This window comes from Phyllostomus discolor, chromosome 12 (assembly GCF_004126475.2).
Source record: "Phyllostomus discolor isolate MPI-MPIP mPhyDis1 chromosome 12, mPhyDis1.pri.v3, whole genome shotgun sequence".
NCBI classification, from domain to species: Eukaryota; Metazoa; Chordata; class Mammalia; order Chiroptera; family Phyllostomidae; genus Phyllostomus; species Phyllostomus discolor.
The window spans coordinates 51,743,579-51,768,797 of NC_040914.2; the positions used below are offsets into that span (position 1 = coordinate 51,743,579).

The following is a 25,219-nucleotide window of genomic DNA, read 5'->3' on the forward strand; positions in this document are numbered from 1 at the left end:
TCATCGGGGGTGGCTGCCGTGTGCTGCCTGGAATTGCGAAAGCCCGGCCGGCCCGCAGCGATCTCTATAATTAACTCCGGTGATTCACTGCTGTGCACGCACTGCGCTCTTTTCAAGGCCGGCGACAGCCGTTTGCACACGGGAAGCACAGCACAGATCCTCCGGGGGCCTCCCTTTGGGGGAATTTCTTACGCCTTCCCCCACCCGTCCTCTGTTCTCTCTCTCAGTGAAACCGCGGGGCCTCACCCTGCCCTTCCCTCCTGTTGGAAAACCTAGCCTTGAAACTGGGTCGCAGAGAAGGAACTAAGGCCCTTCGCTCTCCGCTGAAACGCCACCTCTTCCGGGAGGCCTTCCTGGACCACCCCGTCTATGGGTCTATGGCCGTCTCTCCAGTCTTTTTTCTGGCCCCCATCCGAACAGCCTCGCTTTCAACCAAGATGTCGATCAAAAACGGCGATGGCTCCCCTTATCCCACAGGCTTCCCCCCGCGCCCCGTGTGAAGCAATACCCTCACCACCGCCCCCCTCTGGTCCCTCGTCCCCCTTCTTTGTTCTTTCCCGAGGCATTCATCAGCCCCCGGTGTATTATACATTTTTTATTTGTTTACTGTTGACTTTCCTCCTCAGACGGTAAGCTCTGTGTCCCCTGGGGCTGGAACAATGCTTGGCCCCTGGCGGATGTCCAATAAATATTTGTTGAGTGAATGGATCGTTCTACCGCTAGGAGAAAACAAATAAATAAAAAGACGCTTCAAGTCCCCCGGCCTAGGAAAGAAAAGAGCCGAGGCCCCAAGTTTAGTGCTGGGTCTGAAACCCAGTTATGTGGTCGGCAGGCTGTGCCGCCAATGGCTTGCTGAGCGGAGGGCGGGGTGGGGGGAGGGGGCGCACCAGGGCACCGAGGGACAGAAAGTGAGGGAGGCCGGAGGGGTAAGTACGGCGCACGGGGGGGACAGAGCTACAGAGCGCACACAAGGGAGTCTTCAGCAAACCCCCAAGAGGAAGAAGCACCTTTTCTAAAAAGTAGGGCTGGAGAGAGAAGGGAAACACAGAAAGTCAAAGGGGGGCCGCGTGCCTTCTATCACACAGGTCCAGACGAGCCCCAGCTTCTGCTGGGCAGTAGACTCAGAAGGTGTCGGAGCCGACAGAGGCCAAGGGGAGGAGCGAACAGATCCTCACGGCACAAAAGACCCCCGCGCGCGATCCGGCTGAGGGCGGGAGTGCCCGGAGTCAGCGAGTCACGGGGAATGGGCGAGCTCCGTGCACTCCGGCAGCAGGCAGACCCTGGAGCCACCGGGGAGCACGCACCAGGGACCCCCGGACCCGCTGCCCCCCGGTGGTCAGCTCCTCCCGAAGAAGCAGCCCCGGAGCCTCTTCGCTGGGGGCGGATTTGGGGTGCTGCGAGGGCCAAGCTTCTCCCGCGGACTTCAGAAAACAGCGTTCTCCGCCCTGGTGCGTTCCTGCCCGCCTGGGTCCTGCCAGGGCCTCTCGGAACCTCAGGAAACCTCACGTTTCCGAAGTTGTAATTTTATGCTCAGCAAGCCCTCAGGCTACCTGGTTAAAAGTTTACGTTAAAAAACCCCATCCTAATTGGCCCGTTTGAACGGTGTCCTTTGCAGTCATCAAGGTAGGCCGTGTTGGTTACAAGCGTCCGCATAAAATCCAGGCAGTGTTCCACGTCAATCATCGGGGGCTTCAAACACGGTGGGCAGGCCTCCCCGGGCCCTACCACACGCCAGCACCAACCAATCAGGGCACGAGGAGCGATGCACGGCCCCTTCCAATCCCAGCTCCCTCCGCCTTGGCGCTCCTGCCCTATGGTAATTCTCCTCCGTGGCCTGCCCTGCGCATTGCAGGAGGGTCCGCAGCTCTCCGGGCCTCTGTCCACGGGGTGCCAGTAGCACCTCTCTAGCTGTGACACCCAAGTGTGTCCTCAGACAATGCCCACTGTGCCCTGGGGGGCAAAGTTGCCCTGGGGGTGGAGAACTCTTCTAATTTTCTAGCCATCGAACAGCTGAAATTTGGAAGAACAGATCAACTCAGAAAAGACAGGTCTTCTCACATTCAATAATTCTTTTCTTTTTTTAAAAAAAGATATTTCTTGACGGTCTCCCACATGCTAGGCCCTGGTAAGGGTCACAAATCAGGGGCGCACATGGGGTGCATGTCTCTTGAATGAAGGGCGGAAGAGACCAAGGGACGAAAAACAACTTTCCTTTGAAAAGGGAACTGAAATACCGGTCGCAGCAACCTAGAATTCACACGGTACAAAGAGCTCATAAGAGGATGCATCTCAGTCCCTTCGAAACCCACCTTCTGGTTCCACTGCCCCAAAGGAAACTCCCAGTACCAGTTTTGTGTGTTTTCTCCTCATAACATTGTGTATTTATTAAGTGTTTTTGTGTGAGTACCTCTGTCTCTTTCGCCCTTTTCCCTTTTTTAAAGACCTCATTTATTTATTTTTACAGAGAGGGAAAGGAAGGAGAAAGGGAGAGAAACATCACCACAACCCTAGATGGGAATCCAACCGGCGACCCCTGGGTTCACAGGCCCACGCTCAATCCACTGTGCTACACCAGCCAGGGCTCTATAGCTCTTTTTAAATAAATACCAATAGTAGCATATTATGCCCATTCTGCACCTTAATTTTTTTCCCACTGAACATTATGCCTTGGAGATTTTTCTGCATTAGCTTGTAAAGACTTCTTCCATTCTTTTTTTTTAAAAGATTTTATTTATTTATTTTTAGAGAGGGAAGGGAGGGAGAAAGAGAGAGAGAGAGAGAAACATCAATGTGTGGTTGCTGGGGGCCGTGGCCTGCAACCCAGGCATGTACCTTGACTGGGAATCGAACCTGTGACACTGGTTCGTACGTAGCCCGTGCTCAATCCACTGAGCTACGCCAGCCAGGACTTCTTCCATTCTTACAACAATGCAGTGGTGTTCCTCCATGAAGCTCACTTTCGCTTATGCAGCCAGACCCTTAGTGCTGCCGTTAGATTGTTTCCGGAATGGCTTCAACATCCATTCGCAGGTGTATGGCTCTATCTGTTGGATAATAAGTACATTAACTGGATATGTTAATTTACTGTCTCTACTAGATACATTCTTAGAAATAGAACTGCAGGTCAAAGAGGATGTGTGGTTTTCAATTTGATACACACTGACTGTTTGCCCTAAAAGGGATTATGCCAATTAAGAGTTCCCACCAATTTACCTGCTCCCTCGAATCCTTGTCAGCAGCGTGTTTTCAAGTGTTTTGATCTCTCTTTGCCAAGGGATTGGTGACAAGTATCTGTCTGTTTTCATGTTCATTTTGTTAACTCTCCATGAGTGTGGACACCTCTGGCATGTCTAAGAAGCCTGCCGTGTTCCCTGTCCTGTAAACCGCCCAGTCACGGAAATGTCCAGGCGAGACGCCTATCAGATGCCCAAGGGGGCGTCCGGAAGCACCAGGTGGAGCCCAGGGGGGCTTTCTGGGCTGGGGCTCTCATTGGAAGTCAGTAGTCTGCAGATGGTACTGACAGCCATGGAATGAGTGCGTTCACCTCAAGAGAGAACGGACGAAGCAGCAGGTAGAGAGCTGAGCACTGAATGAGGGGCCCCCCTACATCCAGATGCTGGGGGTCCACCGGGGACCGAAGAGCCACAGCCAAGGAGACAGTTGGGAGAAGAAGCTGCTGAGCAAAGAGCAGCGACTCCAGAGGGTCAGAGGAGTCGACTGAGAAGTCAAGTAAGAGAAGAAGGAGGGTCTCTCTCTGCATCGGACAACGCGGAACCACTGCTCACCTTGAGATCCGTCTGGGTGGGGGTGCTGGTGAAGTCAAGTCGGATGTGTCTGGGGAAGCCGAGGCAGGGTGGGGGGTGGCACCTGCAAGTTCTCTTGCTCCGGTGGGGATGAGAAAGACAGAACATAGTTGTGTAGAGAGGCGGGGGGGTATCAAGGAAGATGTTTTGGTTGGGTTTGGTTTGGTTTTTTTGACGTGGGGCATGCTGAGCACGAGTCAACCCAGCAGAGGCAGGGCTGAGGACAACGAGTGTGCGTGGCTAGAAGGGCAGCCTCTTAGGAGGGGGGAGGACTCAGGACGCCGATGGAGGAAGGGTGCCTTCTGCTCTACCCAGAAGCCTGAAAGAGAGTAGGGCTTGAACGCAGGCAAGTGCGTGGGTTTGGGGGGAAGAAAAGGAGGCAGCGAGAATCTGGTCATTTCCGTTTTCTCCATAGAGAACGAGGGGGGTCGTCCGCCCTGGGGGAGGGGAGAGGGAGCGAGGCAAAACCTCTGAGCAAGAGGGAAGCGGGACCCAGGCATCTCTCTCAGGCGGGACAGGGCCTTCTCCAGGGAGCCCTGGCAGAAGTGCCTGGCTAGATGTAAGGTCCCGAGGAGCCCTGCCTGGCTTCAGGCGGCGCTGCGGCTGGGAAGGGATTGCGACCCCGTCAAAGGTTGTGTGTTGCCCAGGGTGGTGAATTTCGAGGCGTCTGATCCGGACACCGTTCCCGGAGTTATTTATGTCTGAAATGATGAAAATCCCCTCCCCCTCCCCCCCACTGCAGGCCCATAAAAAGTGTGGGGAAGTGGCCAAAATACCAGCCCGCGTCCCTGGGTCGTGTGGATTAGCGCTGTCACGGGCGTGTTTCGCACCCCCATCCATCTTCGGCCCAGACTCCCCAGCTCACGCCTGTCAGGACGGGGCACTGACCCCTGCCGGGGCCGCGTTCCCGGGTTTGGGCACCATGTGGGCCTGCGCGGGGCTGGAGAGCAAGTGCTTTTAATAAGCGTCAAGTTCCCCCGTCTCTTCCCTTTCCTGGCTCCTTGTGATCCTGCAGACGGCCGGCCCCGATCCCCGCTGAGCGTGGGGTACGGTTTCCTACCTAAGCACACACCCTTGCCGGCGGATGGGTATGTCCCGGGTCCCCAGGGGTCGTGGGCACGAGGTTTTGTGTTACTCCACTCCTACGTCAACTAGATTCAGGATCCTGTTTTCTAGAGAATGCTGCCTAAGGAAGATTGTGGGAGAAGGGTTGTCTGAGACACCCCACCCTCGGCTTCGACATCTGACAGTCTCCTGATCTCACGCGTGCTTGTGTGTGTGCGTGATTTAAATGAAAGGATGAAGGCCACGTGGTGCTTCCTCGAACCATTCTTTTGATTAGCGCCTCCCCGCCGCCTGCTACGTCCCCCATCACAAATACAGAGTGTCTAGCACAGAGCCTGGTACCTCGTAGGCGCTCTGTTGACATTTGTTGGGGTTAATGAATGAACAGAAGGGGTAACCCACGTATGCGGCGGCCATCGTTATAATGAATCAGCACATCATACGTGCCGGGCACTGTGCTGACATTTCACGCAGTGACGTCACTGACTCCTTGCTGGAGGTGATGGATAGCCTGGTCCCCGCCCCACAGATGGGGCAACAGAAGCTCCGGCAGGTTGCATCGCTTCCGGGGGGCTCTTCCTACCACATAGGTGCTCCTGGAGCAGGGTTTTGAACCGGAGACTGTTGGGTTCCACAGACCATGCTCTCAACCACCCAAGTGTCACACTGTGTGTGACGGCAGAAGGGCCATCTCGGAAGGTGGCGCTGTCCTGAAATCATGTGCACCCTGGGGTGGCTGAGAGTGTGCTGTCTTCCGCGTTCAGGGCGGGCTCAGGGGAATGTGAGCAAGCACAGGCTGAGTGAGTGAATGAACAGCATCCTGTTCAGAAGAGGGAGTGGAGTTACTGGGGACCTGCCTGAGGCCACCATGCTGGCTGGGGCATGGTCCAGCCCGCTGGACTTGGCCGCCCCACATCTCATGCTGTCTCCGTACAAGAGAGTGAAACACCGGCCACCAGGGTGAATTCCCTGTGGCCTCCCCAGATCAAATGGAATTTGGATCGAGTAGGGCTTGTTGACTCGTGTATAATTTTCAGTCCTGACTTGGTTGGGAGCAGGCTCAGATGTGGTAGCAACGGCCATGGCGTCCCCCGTCCTGACTCTTGGACCGTTGGGCCCATTTGCTACTCTGAGGTGGCCCATCAGACCAGGCAGTGGGAGGTGACCGTCTCATGGAGGCTCTTTGCCAAGGTTTAGGCCACTGGCTCCTATAAACCCTGTGGTCTCTGCTCCCACCCAACCACCTCCCCTCCCCCAAGGGCTGGACAGTGCAAGCAGGTGGGGCCACTTTCCTCCACTTTCCTCCAGCCTTTAGGGGACATAGGGCTTCACCCCGTGAGGCCGGGGTGTTGCTCCAGAAAGAGCCTCGGAAGCTGACATGTGAACTTGGGTGCATGGTGGTGCCATGGGCCTGGCTGGATTCAGGAGGAACAGGGACAAGCTCCACCCGCCGGGAAGGACCCCCCCCCCCCCCCCACTCCACCAGCGGGACTGTGCTCACTGGCTGGCTGCTGTCTCGTTCTAATAAATTAAATCTGTTATATCATCACTGTTCTGTGCCTGAGACAAGCACTTCCAAAGGCAGATTAGAAAGGAACTTAAGGGGATTAAAAGCTTCTCTTACTGAAAAACAATGTTTCAGATGGGAAATCCATTTACCAATATGAATTTCAGCAGAAATGCATGTTTTCTTTAATGCATTGCTACCGCTCAGAGAAAGCAGGGATTCCCGCCCCGCCCCCCCCACGCCTCCGCCCTCTGCTTTGCATACATTGCAGTGTGGGTCCTGTTGAGCACAGCCAGCCTCTCACGGAGATTGATGGATTCCATAAACTTGCACGAAAACATTTCTCCTTTGTTCGTGAGGGAAAAGGGAAAGTGTCTAATGGGTTTGGAGCATTAAAATAGTGTTCGTTTGTACTGGCAACCAGGGAAGTTTAGGAGTAAATACCAGACACCAGAGGAAATGGATTAATTGGAGATGGAAACGGTCGATTCTCAGTTATCTGTGTGCAGCTTAGCTGCGCGAAGTTGCAAGAGGGGGTGGGGACGCTTTCCCGAGCTTTGGCTGCCCTGCCCGGCTGTCTGTCACTGTGTATATACTCAGGGAATTGGAAGTCATTTTAATAACCCGGGTCCAATATAATTTGGAAGCTGATTCTGCTGCGGCAGCTATAAAAAAATCATGAGGACCATCCAAAGGATATGTAATTAATTTTTTTTTCTATTGCTCATAGCTTGAGATTCTCTAGGTCTATACCATTAGAAAGTTGACTTAAAACCATGAGCTAATTCCCCCGCGCCAGTGTGGAGCTCCGACCTCAGGGGCCCTGGAACTTTGGGAAATTGCCCAGTCAGCCCCGAGTTCTCAGTTTCGGGGATTTGGGCAGAGAGATTATCTCTCTGCGTGGCTGGTGGGGCCCAGAGCTGCTGTCTGGCTCCATGGTGTGTCGGAGGCTGGGAAGAGAGAAAGGCCATGTGCTGCCTGTTGGCTTTGACCCGCCGGGGAGGGCTGATCTGCGGCAGGTGATCCGCAGGCAAACTGGAGGTGTCGTGTGCAAACGCTGCTCCCCCCGTGCCCATGGAGCTGGGTACCCGTGACCCCGGCCTCGCCTTGGCCGTGCTGCAGAAGAGCCCTCCCTGGCTGCCCAGAGCGGTGCAGCAAGCTCTTCTGGTGGCCAAGGAATAGAAGCCCACGCGTGCCAGCTCAAGTCCCAAAGGTCCAGTGTGGGGAGATCCACAACAGTGGAGCTGAGCTGGGGTCAGAGAGTGTCACAGAGCACAGCTCCCTCCTTCCCCCTTTCCTCCCTCTTCCCTCCCTCCCTCCCTCCCCTCTTCCTTCCTTCTCCTCTTTCCTTTTCCCTTGCCTGCAGTGAGGCCGAACCAGGGTCTCTCCAAGGTCCCAGGCCTCAGCCGCCGTGTTCCGGGCCGGCCTCCTGAAGAGACGACCCCCAGCTCCGAGCCCCAAGCCACGGCGTCCCTGTGCAGAGCTCCTGGTGGTGGTGGGGGGGGCCACATTGCACCAGGCTGACCTTCCCTTTTGTCACACCGCACTGGTGCCACATCTGGTGGTGGGGGGCTTTGCCTCTTAAAAGCAGAGGCTGAATGGCTGGACTGAACTTTCTTACCTTTCAGCCCTAATAAAGATTTGCTCACCGTTACGGGGTGCTAATTAGGTGCCAGGAACTGCGTTAAACACTTTCCCTGGACTGTCCCCTCGAAGCCTCCCCGTGACTTGGAGGAGAAGCACCATCCCCGTCCCGTCTTACAGCCAGGAACACGAAGCATGCCGGGGTTCACTCACTTGCGTGAGGTCACGCCACTGGTGCCCAGAAGGGCAAGACCGGAACCAGGGACCCTGGCTCTGCAGTCCCTGCTTTTAACATCACAGGGCTCCAGCGACCCGGCATCCTCGCGTGGGACTTCACACAAGGTGGTGTTCAGGTGGAAAATGCCGGTCTCCAGCCCAAGAAGCCGGTTTCCTACAATCCTACGGATGGGGGTGAAAGGAGTGGATTAGAAATGACAGGTTGTGAGCCGATGCCTGGGACCCAGGGTCCACGGGGTTTCTTCGCTGTGTCGCCTAGAAGCCTCCCCTGCCCCGCAGACCCCCTCGCCCCCCACCCCCTGCCCTCCCGCCCGGGGACTCCGCACACTTTCAGGATCCCGCCGGAAAACCTGGCGTTAAAATTTTGCTCCATGTTAATTACGCTCCCCAGCGCCTTGCCGTCCGCGGCCCTTCAGAAATTGTTTTAATTGAAGTTCCATGAATCCTGGCGAGTTCAGGCGGAGTTCATCTCGAAGCCCATCCTGATTTCATTAAAGATTTGATCTCTCTCTTTTCACCAATAAAACATTTATTATCGTTATCTGTTTCGTGACCATTTTCTCTCTCCAAAGGAGGGCGGGCGATCAACCTCATCTTCAGGCCAATGAGGCTCAGCAATCATCTGTTGATTTCTCCTGGCACGCAACAGCAGCAACGTTGAACATAATCATCATCATCATTCACGAAATCTTTCCATTTCAATGAAGGCGCTCCTCATTCGAGAGGAGGCTTGAAGCCCGCAGGTGAGGGTATTTATGAATTAACTGCACACAGGGCTTAGGAAGGAATCATCTTCCTTGATAGAGGGGTTTTGGGGTTTTCCCCCCAAGTTCAGTACAGGTCAGGGCTGTCTAACGCTGTAGCAGAGATGGCCGGCCGGCTCACCCTGTCCTCCCGCCTCTTGCCAACAGGAGGGAAGTTACGGGGAACCAAGTCACAGATGAACTAAATAACGTCAAAGAAGCACCCTACTGCCAAGCCGCTTGTTGACCCCTGCGTGTTAGTAATGAACAGTTCATTACTACTGAGCCATCCCTGTGCAGCCCGGGCCTGGGTCACAGCTGACACCCGGGAGTTCATCTCCGGCCCGTGTTCGTGACGATCCGGCTGCACACGGCTCCCGGCACGCCCCACGCCCGCCTCCGGCTCGGCGGATCTGAGCCTCCATGTTTTTGTTAAGGCTTCAGCTGCAGCTCCTTCTCAATCTTTGTTTCATGTATGTAATATACTTAAAATGCACTAAATGACAGTTTATAATATCATTATCTACAGTTAAAGACATTATAACTTCAAAAATGAAAAGAAAGTGCAGCCATATGTGGAAATGGTCGATTCGGTGCCCTTTTCACCCCCCCCCCCCCCCCCGTGAGTCTCGGCTGGACCAGACAGGCAACCGTGTAAAAGTCATCCGTCTGCAAAACCATGTTGCTGTTTTAGCCCACAGTTGTCATGAAAGGGAACCGGGTTATTTAGACAGTAAATAACAACTGGGGACTAATTTATTTTGCCTTCTCGTCTTCTCCTTTCCTTTGGTCCCAGGTCCCAATATGTTCTTTATTACATGGTTTGATAATTCAGGGATGGCTCAGCAACCTGACTACCCCGCCACCGCCCCCCAACCCCCCCCTGCACTGCCAACCCCCCCATAACATGGGAGTTGATTTAAAACTTCACTCTGAACAGCCCTGGGGTTATTAGGAACCGTGTGGACCGAGTATGGATTAGGTTTAAAAGTAATAAAAAAAGCGAACCTGTTGGTTAGGTGAAAAATTCACTATCAGATTCCTGAGTGCAGCGTTCCTTTTCATGTGCAAACGACGCTCAATGAGGCATTTAATTCAACAAATCCAGAGTTCTGATCCGCCAGAAATAGAGACTGGGTCAGTTCAATTTGTTACAAACGATCTCCGTATGATCAAAGTCGCGAGCGCTGATTTCAACATGCTGCTTAAATTAGTCTAACACCAAAGTCTTTGGCTCGGAGACAGTATTTGGAATGTCTTACCAGAGGAGAAATTCCTTCTCACACATGGTTCTAATATCGTGCCACGCCAGCTTGGCTTTTTAATGGGCTGACAAGGAGGCGCGGTGCTAACTTTCTGACTCCAGAAAGTTCTTGCGCTGTCACCCGCAAACCAGCTAGGATAATTTTTCCTTGGCTTCCTTATTAAAGACTGAATGAAGGGATTGTGCGGCTTTCTTAATGTCACTCGGTCTGTTTGCCATAAATTCAGGCGCTTACGATGAAAGCCTCACTTACATTTCGATGGGAATTGGAATCAAGGAGAAGGCACCCGGGTCCACAATAAATAACGAAGCGTGAGTTATTAAGTGAATTTCATATACCAGGGCCTTATTACAGCAGCAGTCTCGATAATGGCTTCAGGGGGAAAAAAAATACATCTATGTGCTTCGCGGCCAGAAGCGTGGAGGGGCAGGGTACCCCGGAGGGTGCCGGGGTGGACAGGCAGAGGCAGCTGGGGCGAGAATGGAAGAGGTGGTATTTGAGAAACAATATAATATTTACATTTTTGCCTGCTGTTTGCCTTTCTAGCTCAGCGGGGAGACCAGCAGGCCTGTTGGCCAACGCGACACGCATCGCTGCAGGCTTCCTGCCTGTGATTGTTTGTTTTTTTGCGCAGGGAAGACTTGGGGTTGTTTAGACTAGGAGCCTAATTTTAGAGGATGATAATTATGTTGCTTCTCAACCACATATTTTCCAGAATTTGCTGCCCCATGAAAATAACTCGCATGTGTGTCCAGCCTGGCTGGCAGCCAGCCCGGTTGCCCACGGCCTGGGTCTTCCATGTCACCCCGAGGGGACTCCCAGGGACTGAGTGGGGCTAACACAGTATAGAGGAAGAGGCTTTGTTGTGAGAGGCAGGAGAGCTGAGGGCAGGTTCCCTCTCCATCATCCTCTTGGCTGTTGGGTTGGTCATAACGTCCAGGACAGTATTTTGCAGACGGTCGCTCCCATTAAACGTTGGGCAGGGTACCCAGGTCCAACACGTTTGAGGATCTTTGCCAGCTACCGCCTCTCTTTCGGGACCCACCGCGCACAGAGATTCACTCTCCATGGCGTCTTCCACCCGGCGCAACCCCACCCACCCTTCAGGCCTCTGATTCTCAAACGCGTTCTTTCTGGATGGTATCAGTCGCAATGGTCATCAATCCGCCAATGACTTGTGAAGTGATTCGATGGTGTGGTATCCGCTCTAGGCTGACTCCTTGAGAGCCGGCCGGCGTGGTCTGCTTTGTAATGAATCTCGATGATCAGCACAGCGCCTGCCACGTACTAGATGCTCCGTGAGGGTCTGACAGATCACCAAATTAAGGCGGTGTTCCGCAGCTTTAACGAACATTCTAGGCACCTGAGAGGACTTGATGGAAAGGCAGTTTCTGGCTCGGTCGGCTTGGAATGGGGCCTGAGAGTCTGTATTTGTAGCGTGCTCCCATGTGCTGCTGATATTATTGCATTTTGAAGGAATTAAAAAGCTTACCTGCATTTAATCCCAAATATATCGAACTCTGTTTACCGCTTCCTGGTAGAACACCTACTAAGATCTGGGAGCCCAGTCTCAGCGTGTTCATGTACCAGATGACCTTCGTGAGGGGATGTTTGTGGAATTTTTTTCTCGAGTGTATAATAGTGTTCAATTGATTCAGAATCTTCCAGAATTAATATTCCCTTTTGTCACTTTTTAAAAACAATAAATCACTTGTGTCTGTGCCTTGCAGCCGGGGGGATGACCTAAATGGCTCTTAAAGGACCTTCACAGGTTAAAACATTACAGTATTTACATGTGGACCTCTGACATCGCTGCTGAGCCAGCTCTGGGATGCGGGGAGCGGGGCTTCCCCAAGCCCACGACCTGATGAGGTACCTGCAAAGGTTACCAGGGCACCTGGGACATCAGGAAGGGACCAGACTCGGCCTGGCTGAGCTGCCCTTTCCTACTCACTCCTCTGAGCCTGGAGGTGTGAGGCTGGGGTAACAGCCTGTGGCCTGAGCTCAGGAGACACAGATGCAGGGAGGCAGCAGCCACATCGATAGAGCTGGCCCAGGGAGGAGGACAAAAATGAGCAAAAATTTACGTAAAATAATGCAGAGAAGTGTGAACATTCGACGTTAGAGAACACAAATCAAGCCCTGGCTGGCGTAGCTCAGTGGATTGAGCATGGGCTGCGAACCAAAGCGTCGCAGGTTGGATTCCCAGTCAGGGTACATGCCTGGGTTGCAGGCCATGACCCCCAGCAACCACACATTGATGTTTCTCTCTCTCTATCTCCCTCCCTTCCCTCTCTAAAAATAAATAAATAAAATCTTTAAAAAAATAATTAAACAAAACACAAATCACCCTTTAAACATGAAGAAAGGATCTGAACAGATACCTCACCATAAAAGATACCCAGGTGACAAACGAGCATATGAAAAGATACTCACCATCATTTGTTACTAAGGATTTGCACGTTGAAATCACAGTGAGCAACACATGTACAAGACGAACTAAAATCCAAACCGCTGACACCACCCAGAGCTGGTCACGCAGCAGCAGGAACTCCCCTTCATTGCTGGTGGGAATGCAAAGCGCTAGTCACTTGGAAAGACAAGCTGGTAGTGTCTTACGAGGCTAAATGCACTCTAAACATATCATCCAGCTGTGGAAGCCTTAGGTGTTTACCCAACTGACTTGAAAACACAGCCACACAGAAACCCGCATGTCAGTGTTTATAGCAGCTCTATTCATAATCACCGAAGACTGGAAGCTGCCAAGATGTCCTTCCGCTGGTGACTAAATAAACAAACGGGTACATCCAGAAATAAAATATTAGTCAGCAATAAAATGAAGTGAGCTATTAAGCCAAGAAAAGATCTGGATGAACCTTAAATGTGTTGTTAAGTGAAAGAAGCCAATCTGAAAAGGCTACATGCTGTATTACTTCAATTATATGACATTCCAGAAAAGGGGAAAAAAAACTACAGAGACGGTAAAAAGATCAGTGATTGCCAGGGGTTTGAGGTGGGGTGGGGGTGGGCTGAAGAGATGGAGCACGGTAAATTTGGGGGCTCGGTGAAACTGTTTTGAACACTATCATCATGGTGAATCCAAGACATTATGCATTTGTCAAAACCCATACACTTCACAGCACAAAGCGTCCACCTTAATGTCTACCTATGAAAAAATAATTTTTTAAATTTTATATAAAAATAACTCAGGAGGTTGAAGGATCCCAAGATCGGATGCAGAATATGACGTGACAGTCAAGCGGTATCACAAATAAATGAAACGATCTCACTGAAGAGGATGGTGGGGTATGGTGCTGGCCTCAGTGACTTTGGAAGTGCGTGGACTTGTAGGGCCACAGGCAAAGACAGTGCACATAAGAACTCTACCCTAGGTGGTCAGGTTGTTTCGCACACAGGTATGTGTTAACCATTCGGTACCTCTCTGCCTGTGAACTGGGACTGCACATTGAGGAAATGAATGTCAGCTTGGGGTGAGGGGAGCCCAGTTTTTATGGTGGGAGTGGCTCACAGATAAGCAAGGAGAGGAGGTGAGAATACCACATAGGTAACGGCCTAGAGTTGGAGACACCAGAACGAACTCATGTCTAGCTTAATATAGTAACATAGACTTACATGTCCAAGTTTTAGTACATATACATGTATTTGTGGGTTAGTATACACACATACCTTTTTTTCCTCTGTCAGCTGAGAGGACTTAGAAGTAATGACATCCCAGTGGTATGTCCACACCCAGTGCCCAGATTTTGGTTTCTAATACCCTTCTCTGATAAAAGGAACCAGGGCTTGGAGAAGTGTCTGTTCTAGGACTCTAGGCTAGGGGCATGGAACACACAGGATGATTCTGAAGCACCTCATAGTGCCAGAAAGTAAGAAAGTAGCGAAAACCAGTAACAACCAGAAGACCAAACCCGTAATGAGGGGACTATGTCAGAGGGATACAGGGTCCGACTGAAGAACTCCTGATGGCCAGAGCTACAACCATTTGAGCCACAAGACAAAGTAATATTGGATTATAACCTAAAGGATCAAATAAATCTCCACAAGGCCATGCTGACGTAAATAAATGACTGCTCATAAACAAAGAGGGGTGGGGGGAATAGACCAATCTTCTGTGCAAAAGAATCCAAAATAATGTATGTAGATGCTGTCGTCTCAAGGAAGGGGAGCTTATTGCCCCACTCTTTAAGTGAGGCTGCACGGAGTAACTTCCTTCCAAGGAGGACAGTATGGATAAGGAGATAAGAGGGAATAACTTTATAATGGAGAAACCTGGCACACACTACCCCAAGCCAGATGGTCAAGGTCCGCATCAACAGGGATAAGTCACGCTGATGCCATGTACCCTTGATACGATGGAAAGAGAATGGCGTTTCACCTCTTCCCACAACATGTTACTCAGTCTCCTCAAGGGGGAAACCCCAGACTACCCCCAACCCAGGGACATTCTGCAAATCTACCTGATCCACACTGTGCAAAACCATCAAGGTCGTCAAAAAACCAACCGTCACAGCCAAGGGGAGCCCGAAGAGACACGGCGAGGAGGTGTAGCCTGCTACTGGGTGGGGTCCTGGAACAGAAGAGGGACATTGGAAAAAGGTGAGGAAATCACAATGAAGCATGGACTTCAGGTTAATATTCATGTTATCCGTATCCAATGATTAGCCACGACAAAGGAGCCTCATGTATATACGACGCTACTAGCAGGGGAAACTGGGTGGAGAACATACAGGAAGCGTGTACTATCTTCAGAATCACTCTATAAATCTCAAATTAAAATTTACCAAAAATGTACCATCATACTGTAAACAATCACTTCCCGGTGGGAACAGCCTTGGGAAGGATGGCGTTGGCTGAACTTGAGCGCCTCCTACGTGTCAGGCACTGTGCTAGACGCCCTTTGCCCCAGAAGCTTCCGGAGTCTTCCCCACAGCCCCGTGAAAACGTAGGATAATGCAACATTTCCAGATGTACAAAGGGGTGGGCGGGGAAGGTAGATAAACGGTCAACACCAGATCGCTGTTGTGGGAAGGGTAGAATTTTGCAAAACCTAGCGTTTTTCACTTTTCCCTCAAAATGCTTAGGGCATGGTCATGGACCCTCTGGCCTCCACTCCTTCTGCCAGGCATGGCGTGTCCTGAGGCTGAAGGGCATTTCTGCCCAGAGTCTGGAAGCTTTAGCCGTGACCTTCTGCTCAACACCCTCGACGTGGGGCGCTCGTGTTTGGACGGAGTGGCGTGGAACCCTTGACTAACAGGAAGGGCCAGGGTTGCGGAGGTTCCTGGCCCCACAGGAAGGGCCGTCCCGCATCTCAGCTCTTGTCTGGTGAGCGCGTGGACGCGGCCTGTACCGGCTCTCGCCAGCAAGGCCTGCGGGCAGGTATGGAAGAGACGCTCCTGCTGTTCTGTCGCTCTTGCTCCTGACTGTCCACCAGCTGTTGGATGTGATGATGTTCAAGGCCTTCCTGCTTGGAAATCCTGGTCAGCAACGTCGCCGCTGCTAGTCCTGGGGCCCACACTGTCGCTCCAGCCCTGCAGGCTCTCTGGCGGGGGAGGGGGGGTGGACACATGCTCTGAGGTCAGACTGGGGTCACACCCCCAGGGCTGCAGTTCATGAATTGGGAGACCCAGAAAAAGCTATGTAACCTCAACCCTTGATGTGCTCATCTGTAAAATGGGGCCAACCATGGTTCCCACCTCACAGGTCGTAGCAAAGGTTAAATGACACAGCGCTGGCTGGGTGTTTGACAAACACCAATGTTCCTACATGGTTGTTATCACTCCTCAATATTTCTGTCCCCTTTAACCCACTCTCATCTGGTTCTGAAGTGCCTGGCATCCTCATGCAACCAAATCTCTTCCCTAGGTTGTACCTTTTTCTTCCTCACGTCTTCTACTCTGTCTGCACTCAGGGGGTGCTGCAGGGGCCATGCATGGCTCCCCTGGGGATGAGGGTGAGGACTGGGGGGTGAACGGGGAGGTGGGGGCTGTTATCCTCGGTGGTTTGAGGACAAGGAGGAGATGGGCTTCTTACTGCCGGGTGGGGCGCTGCCTTCCTCTGATTCCCAGGTTGCCCCCCCAGGGCAGTGGCTTGGGCATTCGATGTGACTCTCAGAGTCTGGGGTCGGGGACACTGCTCCCCTTCACTGGCAGATGGTGCCACCCCTTCCCCTGCCGGCCGTGCCTCTGTGCGAAGCACGCACCCAATTCTTCCTTCCTCGATGGGACTGTGCTCATGGCTCCCCCACCCAGATCTCTGTCCCCAGGTTCCCTGCCCCCAGAGTGGGTGACCGACGTGGTATCCTAGGGCTGGACTAGACACGGTCCGTGCGTGCTCTGTCAGACAACGGGCTGCAGCGACTCTGAAGGGACCGCCCCCCGCTCTGTTCCACCTCTGCTGCCCGGGAAGCCCGCGTCCCTACTTCAGACCCTGTGTTCTGACGACTGCGTTGTCATCTATGAAAGGGTGGGGGCAGGAGTGGGTCCTTCCCCTTTATAAAACATTCTTCAGCCAAGCAGACGAAAGCGGGACCCCCAGCGGCCACCTCAATGAATGCGCGAAAAGTGCCAGCGGCCTCTGAGGTCTACAATCTTGGCCCGGCTCCACGGGGTCACGCAGATCCGTACTCCGACGGCATGTGCTTCGTGCGGCTGAGTTCGGAAATTCAGAAGCCCAGGACGAGGGGGGCAGGTGTGCCCCTTTCTCCACCTGAATTTAAAGGATGCGTGCTTACGTTTCTGTAGCTCTCAAAATGATAACCCTCCTGACAGAAGGGAAAACCCTTTCCTCTCTCCAAAATTTTTTTTTAAATGGTGGAGGAAGTCTCCAGAGAAGCAGGCTGACACGCCACGCACTCTGCTCTCGGGAGAAAGAGTTCAGAGACCCTGGGTCAGATCAAGCTCCTCGTCTCCTTAAAGAGGCCGCGCGGACGGGGCTGCCGCGTCCTTTGTTCCCTCCACTCAAGTTGCGAGAGATACATGTCATTTCGAGAAGTATGGAACTAATTGAGGACTATGTCCAGCTCTTGTCGGGGTGAACAGGGCAGATAAATAAAAACTCCACCGCCCATAAATCTTCCCTCGCAACATCAAAGAAGCAGGATCCTGCTAAGTGTATTTGTATAATGCAGTAATTTATGCAAAAAGCAGCTTTGATAAATGTCCCCTAATTTATTGTCATGTATCTCAAATCAAAGTCAAACGTTTACAGCCTGAGCCTGAAGGAAGCCAGGCCTCGGAGCGCCGAAGGGGTTTGAAGTCGGCCGAGCTCTGCTGGGCAGGAGGTTAAACGGGATCTGGTTTGAAGGCTCAGACCTTCCCACAGACGACGGGGGAGAGAGAGAAGGGACCAGGTTGGCTTCTAAAAATAAAGCGAGGCTGAATGTTCCCAGAGACTTTGCTCCCGGAGACCCACACGGCCTGTGCACTGAAATGGCCTTGCCTTGCAGAACAGGCCGGGGGCCGCCCTCGACCCCGGACGCGCGGTCGCTGGGAGGCACAGAGGAGGAAGCGTGGCCGGCACGTATTGCATCCTTGCCGGGTGCCAAGGGCTGTGCTGAGACTCGGGTATCCGTCATCTTGTCAACACGAGGCTGGGAAGGAGGAGCCTCACCCTTCTTGTTTTATAGCTGGGGAAACGGAGGCAGCACACGGAATGTGGAATTAGAAGACCCAGGAGGCGTAAATAGGGCCCTTTTCCTACTGGGCTCGCTCGTTTCCTGATGGTCATTGGTCCCGAGGGCGAGTGGAAGTCACTGAGGAGGGGGACTATCCCCCAACGCGACGGCTCAGGCTTCTCGCATCTGCCATCTTCCAGCCGTGGAATTCTGGGCTCATCCCTCACCTCTCTAAGCCTCCACATACCCATCTGCTGAATGGACCACAGACTAGCGCCTACTCATGGGTCCTCCTGAGGATGGGAAGAGGGAGTGTCTCCTAAACAGAGGACGAGTGCTCAGCCCATGGGTGCTGTCACTGTGTGAAATATCCTCTTCCTGGCCAGGGTTCCACGTTCCGGACCCTCCCAGGGTGCAGGAGAGGCCAGGATCCCTCGAACTAAACTCCGGGAGGCTGCCGCCATCCCGCGATGCCGGGGAGAAGAACACGGCGTTTTTCATCTTCGGCCTGCCGGGCTCTGCATGCCCGCGGTCCCTATAAACCAAACGTACAGCTCCAGTAGTCGCAGAGCCGCAGACGGCAGCTGTTTAAGAGATTATACTGCCCAGCTGGCGGCTTGCTGCGGTCTTAGGCCGGTTCCGGGAGAAACGGCCCTGCTCTGTGATTCCACCAGCTGGGCGCCGGCATTGCACACGCACACTGAGACCGCGGCCTTCTGGCTCATGACGCCGGGAGAGAGCTCGGACTTGGAAAGGGCAGGGTGCTTTCGCCATCTGGGGGTTTTCGCCTCCGAGGCCTGGGCCGAGGCGCTCGGCTGGTCTCCGTCCAAGGAGCAGGCCTTGGCAGTTTTAAAAATCTCGTGGTTTGGGGCGTGGGTGGGTTTAGAGGGGTTCGGGAACATGTTTGTCATCGATGTGGTGGCTCTGCTCAGTTCCGGTTGCCATGGACGGCGTGCGAGGGCGAGACTCTTCCTACCCCGGCAGGGACTGTCGAAACGGAGAACGTCCCTTCCACTTGCACTCCTATCCAGACCCCGGGGCGTGGCCCCTGAGGGGCTGTAGCTCGGGGTCTGGCCCACAGTGCCTTAGCCCAGAACAGGGACTTCAGGATGTCCTCACTGTGAGGGGGGAGCAGAACCAATAGAATCTGGTCTGTGGGTTCGAATCCCAGGGGTGCCGCTCTGTGGCTCTCGGAACCCACGGTCTATTTTGACCGACTACTCTGAGCGCCAGGTTCCTTCTCTGTGCCGTGGGCATCAGTAACCCCACCCCGCAGGGCAGTCTCACACCCGAGGTGAGCGGCTCCTCGTGGCCTCAGCCTCCATGTCCGCAAGGAAGAGGGGTTTGCTTTCCACCCGACCGTGCTGCTCTGAGGATGAGCGGGTACTGTGTGTGCAACGAACTCAAACACTAGCACACTCCCCAGCTCCCTCGCCACCTCCCTGTTCGGTCATACACCTGTGGAACCGGGCACCCCAATGTCAGGTCGGCGGTTCCTGGGTGGGTGAACTTGTGGAAGGCGGGGGAACTCCTTGCCATTTCCCCACACCTCGCCCTCTGTGTCTCTTCCATCCATTTGTTCCTCAGTTATACCCTCTTATGATAAATCAGTAATCTAGTAAAAAAAAATCAAATTATATCCAAGCATCCACATGACTTCTTGCACAGTCTGGCTACCCACTGAAAAAGTAGGGACTTTTTTAAGGCAGGGTGGGCGTGGCCTTGCCTCAAGAGCACGGAATGGGCGTGGCCAAGGCCCGGGTGGAGGTCAGAGGAGCCCTTTGGGCGCTGGGAATCCCGCAAGTCCCTGAGGAGTCCCGGCGGGGCACCAGATGCCGTGCCAACTGCAGAGTTCCCGCATGGCATCCTTCCAAAGGGGACAGACGGAGGACTTGTCCCCCTTCGCTCCTAGTCCTCAGAGGGCCCCGGCCGAGAAGAGAGCCCAGAGCTGTTCCAGCAAGGGCTCCACGGCCTCGAGGGCCCTTTGGAGCAAGTGCCAGTGGGAGCCGGGTGTCGGCTCCCACCCTGCAAACCGCCCAGAAGGTCAGCTCTCAATTTCAGTCTGCACCAGGCTCTCTCCCTCCTTCGTCCTCCTCGCCCTGCCTTCAAACACACCCCAGGAAACTGCCAGCACTGGGGCCCCTGTGGGGTCCTCAGGAGCGTGTCCTGCGTCCTGTGGGCTGGCAGGGGGACACTCTTTGGTCCACTCCCGTTCCTGCTGCAGGTCATATCCTGCAGGGTGTGGACGTCTCGGGTGACCTCGGTGTTGGTGGCTCCATCTGCCTCTGGGTGCTTAGCAGTGCCAGAGGGTCTGGGGTGTGTGTGTGTGTGTGTGTGTGTGTTGGCTGTGAGTGTCTCAGCTTCTTGGGTGGGGGTATCGCTAAACTTCATGGTGCTTTTGAGCCAATTAGAAAATGGCACCCCCTCTAGGCAGGTACACGGCTCGCCAAGTGGAGAGCATGTTCTTGCGAAGACAATGGTGCCCGTCCCTCTGGGCAGGTGCAGCCCTGCACGGGGGTCTCTGCTGGGTAGCCGTGCCCCAGGCTGGGCCTCAGTCCTCACTCTCCCCTGGGACGGGCCCTGTGCCGTGAGCAGCCCACAGACTGCGCGGGGCGGGCCCCACTCCTGGGCCTCCCTCGCTCCCCGCCTTCCCGGGGTTTCGGAGTCATTGTCCCCTCTCGGTGTGGTGGCTTTCTCACCTGTTGTCCTTCACGAGCTCCTCATTATGGACCTCTGTTCTGAAGCAAGACCCCGAAATGGGGGGCCTGGAAATGGGAAGAGGCCCACCGAGGGGCTGGGGAGCAGGAATGGGCCCTCCGGGAGCCAGGCCTCGGGGAGAAAGGCAGGGCCTGCGCTGCCTGCACAGCAGGACCTGGGGGGTCTCCGGAGGCCTTGCCCACTTCCAGTCAGCGTGCCTCCTGCTGTGCACCACAGCCTCCCAGGCAGGGCCGGGTTCATGGGTGCGCCCCCCGGGCAGAGGGTCCTGAGCTCGGTTTCACACTTTCTTGTCCCCATTGTGAAGTTCTTAGGACTTTAGAAAAGGGGCCCGGCATTTCATTTTTACTGGACTCCACAAAGTATCTAGCTGGGCCTGCTCTCGGTCCGTAGGGGCCTCTTGGGGGTTGTTTCCATGCAGATGTGATGTGTATTTATTTATGCTGCGGACCTACTATGTGTCTGGTGCTTGCAATGCATCCATGAGAAAAGCAGGCAGGGTCCCCACGCCCAGGCACCAGACAGACTGCAGGTGCCGAGGGGGAGAGAGCCAACAACGAAGTAAACGGGACACTTTCGGAGGCTGGGGCACGCGTGAGGGTGTGAGGCAGGTGACACGGTGAAGGGGCTTCGCGTGGGTCCTTGCGGCCAGGCCACGGGGGAAGGCCTCTCCGAGAGGAGACCTGTGAGCTGAGACAGACCTGCATGGCGATACAAGAACCAGGCGCGCCGTGGGGGCGGGAGGTGGGGCCTGGGTACAAAGAACAGCAAGTGCAAAAGCCCCGAGGCCCGGCCAGGCTCGGTTATCTGGGGCCTGCAGGCGCTGAAATGGCCTTGGGTTTTAAATACAGGGGAGGGTGTGGGGCAGGTAACAGTGGTGATAAAAGTAGTGCTAACTGCCCTTTGTTCAGTGGCTTCTTTGCCCCAGACACGCCACAAACATTCATCCTCTTGACCAACCACGGAAATCATGTGGAATCCCCATTTTCTGGATGAGAAAACTGAGGCCTGGTGGCCCAAGGTCGCCCAGCCTATCAATGAGAGAGAGCTGTGATGCGAACACAGGTCGGTCAGATTCCAAAGACACTGCCCACGCCTCCTCCCTGGCGGTCTTGGTCCGAGTGGTCTCCTGGCTGCCTCCCGGCGGGGCTGTCCACTGAGTGACGGCTCCCTCCCCGTCTCGGGTCCCTCCTCGGCCCGAGTGCCCTCGGAGCACCAGCCCTGGAGACTACAGATGAAGCAGTCTTTCGTCACGTTCGCTGGAGATTGTGTTGAAATTTTACCCTGTGATCACTTAAATAAAGCCAGCTGGGAGTAGCTGTTCAGGAGACACAAACAAGAACTCGGTCCAAGATATCTTTGTTCCGCCCCGTGTTTGGCTGTGCCCAGCTTCCAGCCCAGAAGACAGGGAGAGACCAAAACATATTAATTAGTTGCAATGGAAGCTCTCTTTAAAGCCACGCCTTCCTTTTAGCTCAGTGGTCCAGAAATGGGGAGTTGACTTATATTTTTGGATGAGCTCCAAAAACCTCTTGATCTGGGTGCCTGTCCCAATTAAAGTTTAGAACCAGCGTGGGCAGGACACGACCCCAAGTGCTGCTGCGGATGCAAACAGGCCTGCCTGCAAGGCAGAACACAAAGGAGGTGAACAGGGTGCAGCAGAAGGACCGCCCGCTCGAGTGTGGGGGGTAGGGTAACAATATGGGTGTGCAAATGTACCGTTTTCATTTGAACGCTTTACCCAAAATGTCATACGGGGTGCTTGAGTGTGACATCGTTATGTTACAGAATGGCACGCTTATGGTTTTGTAATAAAAGATTTTATAATAAAAAAGGGGGTGTTATTTGTGCCAGACCCTGTATAGAAGAGGAGGCAGGAAGCTTTGAAGGAAGGGAGAGTTGCGTGCACTAAGTGGCATTTATTCATGCACGCATGCATGCAATAGTCTATACTGAGCCTGAGCTCTGTAGCAGCACTGAGAGCACAGCCTGAACAAACTGGCCAAGCGTCCCTGTCCCCAGATCAGATCATTCTGGTGAGGGAAGCAAATAAGGGAGATGACGGAAAGGGACTGGGAAGGGAGGGAACTCGGGTTTGGGCTTTTCGGGAGAGCCCCTCTGACGGGTGGCCCTGCAGCTGAGACCCCAAACGTGAACAAAGGGAAAAGAGAAGAGGCTGCCCTGGCTGCTGTGGCTCAGCTGGTTGGAATGTTGTCCCATTAAATGGAAAGGTTGCAGGTTCGATCCCTGGTCAGGGCACAGACCTAGGTTGTGGGTTCGACTTTAGCTGGGGAGCGTGTGGGAGGCCGCTCATCTAATCTGTGTTTCTCTCCCCCTTCCTCTTCCTAAAAAATTTATTTTAAAAAAAGTGATGAAAAAATGTCCTCAGGTAAGGATAAAAAAGTGTACCAAGTATTAAAAAAGAAAGAGACACAAAGAAAGAGAGAGAAAGGGCTTTGGAAAGGAGGTAGCCATCACAAAGCTGAAGAATCCCAAGTTATGTTTTGTTTTTATGCATATTCCTGTTTTATTTCTCAGCATTCTGATGCGTAAGAATATGTTATCAGTCCTGGCTGGTGTAGCTCAGTGGATTGAGCGTGGGCTGCAAACCAAAGTGTCGCAGGTTCGATTACCAGTGAGGGCACATGCCTGGGTTGCAGGCCATGACCCCAGCAACCGCACATTGATGTTTCTCTCTCTCTCTCTCTTTCTCCCTCCCTTCCCTCTCTAAAAATTAATAAATAAAATCTTTAAAAAAAAAGAATACGTTATCATAATGATCTCTCAGAATCGGAGTGGCGCCCACACCGAGCACGGCCCCTAAGCGGCGATGACGTGGGGTCCACCTGGCTTCTCTGACCACGCGAACTGCAGAACCACCATGAACACCCAGGCGCTGGTCTTGGGGCCGCCCCCTATTCACCATGTGACATGCGGTCAGTCACTTAATCTCTCGGGGCTCCTCCCCTAAACAAGGGCCAGGCCACGCGTGCACGTCTCTGAACGTGAAGGGGCCAACGATGCCACGATCTAGTGGATCAAAACAGAACTTCCTGATGTGTCCTTGGGAGCCCATGGGATTCCCCCTTGTTGGCCGAAGATGACATTCCCAGACTCTGACCCGAGATCCCAGCAGAGGCTGCAGGCTACAGCCGAGCCCTCCTCCTGGATCCCCTGGCCAGGCTGCCCGGGGAGCCCCGGGGACGCGTCCCGGCCGGCACCCACATGTGTCTTGTATTAGGGTTATTTGCTTAATGGCAACAGCCCTAAGACCTGCCCATTTTACTATTGAGTTACCCGGCTTAGGCTTAGTATCGCTTACACATAAGTACCGTCTCCGGCCGATGAATCCACGGTTTTGTTTTTACGTTCTCCTGCCCCCCCTGGCCCGGGGCAGGTGTTTACGGCAGCCATCAGAAATAAAGGGCATCAATCACGGTGCTGCCTTCAGACAAACCCAGACATGTTTCTGAATCCTCGCGCTGAGGAAGAAGAAAGTTAAAAAAAAACAACAACAGGGGTGTGTAGCTTCAGGCATCTGTGGTCTTGGCCATGTGGGACTCTCGAAGAAAAAATGGGGGGGCTAGAGGGTACTGTTTGGGCGAGCGGGGAGGAATAGGTGGGCGACAGACGAGCAGAGGCCGTGGCTGTCTTTGGTTCAGGGCTGCCTGGTCTGCAGCCACAGGCCAGAAAGTTCCTTAATTTCCACTAAGTTACGCCCACGGTGAGCACCCCCGCCCTGTGGCATGGCAACAACCACCGTGGACTTCTGGTCGAAAGGAAGCCTTCATGACCAGCACCTGCTTCTGGACAGACTGTCATTGAGGGCGACGAGGAAATGGGTCCCCCTCGAAAATCTGCCCCCTGTGTGCCTCGTCATCATTGCCCAAATCTTCAGTCCTAAGTGCTCTGTCCAACACTGGGCACCTCCTCCCACCCTACGCGTCCTTGCAAACAGCCCGGGCGATCTCCTTCGAGTCTCTCTGGGGCAGAGCCTGCCCGGCTAGGAGCCAGTGGCCCTGCCCTGTGATGTCGCCAGTTAGTTGTCAGGTGAGCGGATAATGCCACCCCCATTTTAAAAAATGTACCCATTCCAAAAAAACTTGACCCCCTTTTGATAGAATATGTTCTCTATAGTGCATAAAAGCCCCCACAGGCCCACGGAACAACCCAAGTAAATGAGGATAATTTTTTGTTTGTAAACTGATGAAGGGACATTTTTAAAAATAGTTCCCACAGTCACGTAGCCCAAAGCCCGACGCTGTGAAGTGTTCAGTGACAAACCTTGCGGCAAACCCCTGCTCCACGGTTACACCGCTCCAGAGGTCCCCTGGATGCAAATATGGATGCAAACCTGGGGTCTCACACCCTCCCTTTGCTGCGCAAACGCAGCGGCTCGCACACACAGTGCCCCTCGCCGCCCTGTGCTGAGAAGAGAGGCTCTGACTTGAAGCTGTGCCTGCTGGGCCGCCACAGCTACTTCTGGAGTCAGACGAAACCGTCAGTGGGAAACGACCCTGAGCAAGGGTGAAGGGAGCCGCCCACGCCCAGGAGAAAAGGTGGAGGAAGGCCCCGCCCCTTTGTTTGGGAATTTAAAAATTGGCATATTTAGCTTGAAAGAGGAACATGAAAGAGAAATTCTAGAACCATGGCAATTCAAACACAGA

The 25,219-nt window shown here is 53.7% G+C and overlaps 1 long non-coding RNA gene across 1 annotated transcript in view; it reads right to left on the bottom strand.

Annotated features, from left to right (window-relative positions):
- Positions 1-24,129: 24,129 nt before the first annotated feature.
- LOC118497478 overlaps positions 24,130-25,219 on the bottom strand; it is a 72,085-nt gene continuing 70,995 nt past the window's right edge. Inside the window, exon 3 of the long non-coding RNA XR_004900001.1 lies at positions 24,130-24,145. This is a non-coding gene — a long non-coding RNA (uncharacterized LOC118497478). The remainder of the gene's footprint in view (positions 24,146-25,219) is intronic.